We start from the raw sequence: 5,761 nt of genomic DNA, 5'->3' as shown, positions 1-5,761 counted from the left end.
AGTGCACATTTACTGCCTTCTAGGATCACAACCGGAGATAGACACATTAAATAAAATACTTAAAAGCGGATAATCTCTACAAAATGCTCACTTCGGCAAGATGTTACAAAATGCCCTTGCGTTATAACAAAAGTGAATGAAGCGGATAATTCTACTGATGAATTACAAAATTCCTGCAATTTGATGCTCACTTCAGCAACAAATACTTAAAAGCAGATAATTAATTAAAAGGTGAAGCAAAAGCACAAACTGCTAACCGTTACTTGATGACCTATCTACACAATTGAGAGTCTGTATGTAGTATTATGCCTATCAATATCACAAAGATGGATGTGTACTTTCCTTGCTCCTAGACCATGAACTAAACTGTGTTATAATTTGCTTCTCTTCCTCCCTTCGTCCTACATGGAACCATACTCCATTTTTACAAAACTGAAATAAATAATCAAATAAAAGTCTGAACAACTTCCCACAAAATAAAAGGGCATATCTAATGAAACAGGTTCACTCAAAAAAATGTTCTCACTGGAGAGCACATCAATGTGAAATGAAAAGTATAAGTCAAGTTTTAAGTTGTACACCGCCAAGGATAACTTCAGTAAAAAGCAATCTTTGCAGTGCAACTTGCAAAGACAACTCTCATCTGTTTTGTTATATGGGTTATATCACTCATGTTAATTTTTGTCAAGATTCAAATATCAGAAAATAGCTTCATTCAAAATTACAGTTCTGAAGAATTTCCATGTTATACAGAGAATTACTAATCTCATAGATACTCTGTTGCATTAACAAAACACAAGTGCACATTTACTGCCTTCTAGGATCACAACCATAGATAGACACATTAAATAAAATACTTAAAATCGGATAATCTCTACAAAATGCTCACTTCGGCAAGATGTTACAAAATGCCCGTGCGTTATAACAAAAGCGAATGAATCGGATAATTCTACTGATGAATTACAAAATTCCTGCAATTTGATGCTCACTTCGGCAACAAATACTTAAAAGCGGATAATTAACTAAAAGGTGAAGCAGAAGCATGAACTGCTAACCATTACTTGATGAACTATCTACACAATTGAGAGAGTCTGTATCTAGTAGAATGCCCGTGCGTTGCCACGGGCATTTGAAATCTTCTACTGAAGTTGTATATATAATATAACATAATGCATCTTAAACTTCACATACATACAGAAGATAGCCAGTAAAAATTGGGTAATAATTGAAATCCACTTCACTTGCAATGTAAGTTGATGAAAAAAAAATATAATTTGTTGATATGTACATAGAAAACCATGAGCGCACTAATAATTTGTTACGAATTAAGATTTCTACTTGATGCGCTTAAGATTTTCTCACACAATATCAACAATGATTTTTTCAGCTTCATTCACATGATAATAATCATCCTACAGAAGCAATATATATAGTTAGCATGAATATTTCATAATGAAGGTCTAAGAATGTGCAACAGAGAATACTCATCGTGCAAATCAAATGAAGCAATTCTTTACCGTTTCACAAGGGCATAAAATCAGAAATAAAATAGGCAGACACATCTGCAATTGAATAACTTAATATTACCTTCAATATAGTAATAACAAGAATAAATTTAACCGTCCACTGGAAATTAAACATATATATAAATAAATCTTTTGCGGCCCATCATCGCTACGTCAGTGCCTATGTCATGTCAGTCGACATTTTTGAAGCATCATCCAAATCCATAAGTTTTTATATGACCTATAGAAGTGGAAAATATAAACAGTTATTAGGAAACTATATATTAAAAATCATGAATTTAAAATATATATTCATGGTCAACGGCTAGAAATGAACAATGCCCATTTTTAACTGAATGAGTAATATAGTGCTTTTTAGTAGATTGAGTGGCATCCCAATTTCAATAAATTGTAGGCTCATCTATAAATTACTATCTGATGATTATTCTTGGTAATTTACTATTTAGGGTATGTGATATTCTAGCAGAAAAAATATGTTACATTTCTCTAGAGAAAACAACCGAATTTCCCTCTATATAAAAAACAGCCGATTTTTCTAAAAATCAAATGCAGCCAACCTCTACTTTGCTTCTTATCTTATTCCGCAAAAGAAAAACACAACTCACTCCTCTCACTCTCTCAACACACAGGCACAAGCCTCACTCTTCCCACCACCCCCGCCACCTCTCCCCGACATAGCGTCGCCTCGCCTCCTTTCCCTCCTAGGCTTGGATCTGTGGCCTCCGCTCCATGCTCACCGCCCCCTCCCATCCCTCAATTGCAATATCTCCCCTCTCCTGCGAGCCACGGTATAAGCTCCGGCCAGGTCTGGTGAGCGGCGGTGAGCACACTTGGCGTGGTTAGTACCTGGATTCGGGCTTGATGACGACTTGTGACCCCGTACGAGTCGCCCCGTCACTTATCCCTAGCTCCCCTCCCGCCTGTGAGTTGTGACCGCGTGGTCCACGCCCTCATTCCCAGGCGACATCTGCCGCCTCTGTCGTGATGTCGTCCCACCGACCCTTCTGCTCCCCTCCCGGCTCCTAGCAGCCAGTGCGGACACTGAGAGAGATGTATGTTTATGGATTATATGTTTTACTTCGTGCTGCTACTGCAAAGATGTTCTGTTAGTTTGTTTGGTTGTATTGTGATGACCATCAGAAACCAACTCCCTTTGCTATTCGGACTGTTCAATTCAGTTCTAGCGACTCCGAGGAAGCAATGTGTTATATGTCTGACATAGGATTGAGAACTAACTTACTTGAAGATCTGGATAACCTCAAACCTCTTTTCTAAATATTAACAGGCAGATGTTTTTGCCGAATTTCATCAACACTCCACAAAAAATGTAATGAGTATGCAAGCTCCTGAATTGGAGTATCATTATGTAAACTCCAGAAAGTTTTCCGTGGTGCTGATACATACATCATGAAGCTTACACCTGTTGTGGTATTCATATTCAGATTCCACATGAATAAAAAGCTTAAGTTGTCACATAATAAGAGATGAAGTAGAAAGCAAGCAAGAACAAATAAGGACTCAAAACAGCAAGTACCAAATATGCCAACGTTGCAAATATTCAGCGGCATATAAGCGACAAAAAAACCACACCTTCTTGTACCATCAACAAATTGATCTTCTTTCTAAAAGATACCAATGACTTCCAAATTAAAGAGCAATTCTTGCATGCAACTGTATTTTGCAAGCAATTTCACCTTGAAGGAAATTAACGTTTTGTTTTCCAGATAATTGACATGGTGCAGTTAAGTAATCTTGACAATTAGCTGATATTCGTGATCTATATGCCTGATCTACATGCACATTCAAGATGCCCTATAAACGTCAAGCATGTTAAAACCAACAAAGACGGCAAGAAGCCTACATAGTAGTGAAGTACATCCTTAGACAAAAACAAGGAGATCTTTCCTTGAACAGCAAGGAGCCCACACTTGTTTCACAACTCCAAAGTGCAGAAAACAGAGCATAGAATGCACACAAAAAATGATCAAGATTACAAGAAATTCCTGGTTCAAATTTAGTCGTTTCAATTTGTGTCCCATTTCACCTTATCTGATGGAACCGGTAAGTTTCATGAGAGAGAGAGAGAGAGAGAGAGAGAGAGAGAGAGAGAGAGCTTAGCTAGTGGATTTGCCTTGCTCACCCATCAATAATGGCGAAGAAGCTGCAGAGCACTGGAGAATGCGCCACTGAACCTCGGACTATTTCTTTTCCTACTGCTGCTTCTTCTCTGGCTGCTTCCTTTTCTGCTGGACTGTTGCTCTAGTTTCTGCTGGACAATGTAGTCTGTTCGCATCAGGATTAGCCTTACAGTCATGGGATGGTACAGAGCAATAATCTACAGCGACAACAATAAGATGACCAAGTTCGACTACAAAAAAATGATATATAGTTTAACTGCAAGTATGCCAACAAAAAATAAGAGATTCACCCCCCTTACATCTTTGATAGTGAAGAAGTTTTTGTCTACTTTTGCCGCCTTTTGGCCATTGTCGTTGACAAAACCCATATGCATCCAGCATTTGACCTCACTCCCAGGATTCGCTACTCGGCTTTGCGGGAGCTCATTCCCGTGATGTGGAAAGATAAAATATTGAATATTAAACACTTGGCCTAAATAATGCCCGCTCATTGCACTACAATCAGTATGGCATCCTGGCCTTTCACGGCCACAAGGAATTTCCCAGAATCGCTCACCGTCCCTAGCACATTGAACAAAAAAATGCAATTTTGTGAAGGATAGCACTTGACTAAAGGAAACAATAACAAAAATTTACCTCAAAGTAAAAAGGGTAAAATAGTAAGCACCTTCCATAGTACAGTTTCTACTGCTGCTATCCAGTACAGTTTCCTTCAGGTAGTAGTGAATAAAAATGGACAAAAAGGAGAGCTGATATGAGAAAGAGAAAATTAGCATACCGGCATGAGCTATAATTCAAGTGCTAGTTCAACTTACACTCAACAGAGCAAATCATTGTGCATGTTTCACGCACCTAAAAAAAATCTAGTTCAATTGAGAGACTCACCAGAGTACTTTATATGGTCTTTCTGCACTTTTTCCTGTCAAAGTAATATAACTTGATGGAGAACTCAAGATAAGCCCATCCAGTTTACTTCAATATGCAATGCACTAACAACAAATAGTTTTATGAAAGAAACTGTAGCTTCCCTTATGGGATGCACATCTATACCTAAACCGCTGCACGAGCTCACCCTTGGCGGCTACCTGTTTGACACGAAGCACATGTTCACGATGGAGCAGATGTATTGGTCACCAAGCGCAGAGGAGCGCATGCACGTCAGCAGGGTTTCCTCCATGTTTGTCGTCCAACCGTAGAGCGATCAAAATTACAGCGTGGCATGCTTTCCCGTCTAGTAAAAATTGGAACCTGCCCTCACTGATTTGCTAATCGGTTAATCAAACTGAACATAGGTACAGAGCTTAATGTGCGGCTGATGGGTAGGTTAAGATTGGAAATTGGGTTCAGTAGTAGTAGTCCAAAACCAAAACTTTGAGATGGTTGGGTTGGTACTGTCGGTCATGGATTGGAGTGGGTTGGTTTGGTGGATTTCACTTGACGGACAAGCGGTATATATGCAGTTTGGATTTGATTTAATTTAGGTTTTGGAGCATTCCCATTTCCCAGGTTTACATAGGCATGTAAATGCTTCAGCCAACGGGTTGGGTTGGGGTTCAGTTTGAACTCAATATGCATGTACAGAACTGAAGCTTCAGCCAACGGGTTGGGGTTGGGGTTCAGTTTGAACTGAATATGTATGTACAGAACTGAAGTTGCGTACGCACGCAGATGCAAATAGAATTGGGGGAAGAAGAGGATCAGAGGGGTTGGTTACCTCGGGAGGAGCAGCCGTCCCCGGTGAGTCCAACGCCGTGGCCGTGCCTCGCTCGCCGGCAGCCTCTTCCTTCCCTTCCGTAGGGTAGTAGATCCTCCTCCTTGCTGCTAGGCATGGCCGAGCACAAGGAAGGAAGGAGGCGGGGGTCCTTACGAGCGTGTCCTGACGCACGCATGGCCGCTGGCTCGCTCGCTCGTGATATTCATCAGTGGTGATGGACCTCTCCTCGATGCCGAGCTCTGCGCTGGCGAGGGCCGCTTCTTGACGGGCATCCTCTCCTCGAAGTTGAGCGCGATGGGCCTGTCAACCTTGGGTGATGTGAGCACCCCAGCATCGCCGGCGCCGCTATGCTTCTCGGCCCCAGGAGCCCCTCCGCGGCACGG

General features: G+C 40.9%; 1 long non-coding RNA gene across 5 annotated transcripts; it reads right to left on the bottom strand.

The window, feature by feature from the left end:
* Nucleotides 1-297: 297 nt before the first annotated feature.
* Nucleotides 298-5,530, bottom strand: LOC119321893. Of its 5 annotated transcripts, none has more exons than XR_005155263.1 (4): nucleotides 4,332-5,433; nucleotides 3,964-4,225; nucleotides 3,667-3,809; nucleotides 298-401 (listed from the first exon to the last, which is right to left on the bottom strand). It is a non-coding gene; the product is annotated as an uncharacterized LOC119321893 (long non-coding RNA). The 5 variants fall into 5 exon arrangements; XR_005155262.1 differs by lacking the exon at nucleotides 298-401 and adding an exon at nucleotides 1,627-1,746; XR_005155264.1 differs by lacking the exon at nucleotides 298-401 and having other exon boundaries at nucleotides 3,487-3,809; nucleotides 4,332-4,895; nucleotides 5,379-5,530.
* Nucleotides 5,531-5,761: the final 231 nt, after the last annotated feature.

The sequence above is a fragment of the Triticum dicoccoides genome, chromosome 6B (assembly GCF_002162155.2).
Source record: "Triticum dicoccoides isolate Atlit2015 ecotype Zavitan chromosome 6B, WEW_v2.0, whole genome shotgun sequence".
In the NCBI taxonomy this organism is placed as follows: Eukaryota; Viridiplantae; Streptophyta; class Magnoliopsida; order Poales; family Poaceae; genus Triticum; species Triticum dicoccoides.
This window is presented reverse-complemented; position numbering and strand designations above follow the sequence as displayed.